The sequence below is a fragment of the Odontomachus brunneus genome, unplaced genomic scaffold, assembly GCF_010583005.1.
Source record: "Odontomachus brunneus isolate Ranch 3 - 2012 unplaced genomic scaffold, Obru_v1 Obru_scaffold_270, whole genome shotgun sequence".
NCBI classification, from domain to species: Eukaryota; Metazoa; Arthropoda; class Insecta; order Hymenoptera; family Formicidae; genus Odontomachus; species Odontomachus brunneus.
The window spans coordinates 243,910-245,388 of NW_022639720.1; positions in this window are offsets into that span (position 1 = coordinate 243,910).

Genomic DNA, 1,479 nt, shown 5'->3' on the forward strand with positions numbered 1-1,479 from the left:
AATAAGTTTATGCGCGAATATGAGACATTAGGTCACATGTCACAAGTAAGGGACGATGAAGATAGACCCAATTCACAGACTGTATATTTACCACACCATTGCGTTGTAAAGGAATCTAGTTCTACTACACAATATCGTGCTGTTTTTTACGCATCTAGTAAGACTACGTCAGGACGATCTCTTAACGACATACTGATGATCGGTCCTACAATCCAAAATAGTTTAATAGAAATAATGATTCGGTTTCGTATGCACAAGATTGCGTTAACTGGAGATATAAAAAAGATGTATCGTCAAGTAATTATTGATCCGCAAGATCGCGACTATCAACGAATTTTATGGCGATATTCATTAGATGAACCGATTCGTGAATATCGTTTGAACACAGTCACTTACGGAGAAGCTAGTTCATCGTACTTAGCTATTAAGTGCATATGTAAACTCGCAGAAATAGGCGAACACGCGTATCCAAATGCTTCACGCGTACTACGAGACGAAATCTATGTAGATGATATCATGACAGGCGCCGAAGATGTAAAGGGTGCAATTGAGTTGCGCGCACAGATTTCAGAATTATTAAGCACCGGAGGTTTCGAAGCTCACAAATGGCATTCGAATTCTCCGGAGGTTGTATCCTTAACGCCACAAAATGAGAAAATGTCTTTTATTCTCAGTATTGATGACAAAACTGCTATCAAGGCTCTCGGATTAGAATGGAATCCGGATGAGGACAATTTTAAATTCACTGTGCGTAAACTCGCATCCTCTATAACGAAACGACAAGTACTTTCTGCAATAAGTAGGCTGTTTGATCCTCTTGGACTAATTGGGCCAATACTAACTAGAGCGAAGCTGTTAATGCAGGAAACATGGCGAATTGATCGCGATTGGGATGAGCGACTTCCTGATGAATTTCTCGTTAAATGGGAGGAATTCAAGGTCGAATTAAGTTCGTTAAAAACTCTATGCATTCCGAGACGTGTTATTGCATGTGATAAAGCTCAGCGATTATTTCTTCATGGATTCTGCGACGCTTCAGAACGAGCCTATGGCGCTTGCGTATATATACAAACGGAAGATTACCGAGGAGAGCTTAGTTCTCGAATACTGTGTTCAAAATCGCGAGTAGCTTCGATAAAGACAACAACGTTACCTCGATTAGAGTTATGTAGTGCCGTCCTACTAACACGATTAGTAACCGTAGTTCTTCGAGCCCTCAAAATACCGATTAAGAACGTAAGAATGTGGTCTGACTCCATGGTCGTGTTATATTGGATACGCGGCGATGTGTCACGATGGAAATCTTTTGTCGCAAATAGGGTAACCGAGATCAACGAAACCATACCAGCGGTAACCTGGGGTCATGGAAGTGGCAAGGAAAATCCAGCAGATGTGCTATCTAGGGGAACTAGTCCTCGGCTACTTGAGAAGCTACAATCATGGTGGGTGGGACCGCCTTGGTTGCTCGATAAAGAAGTG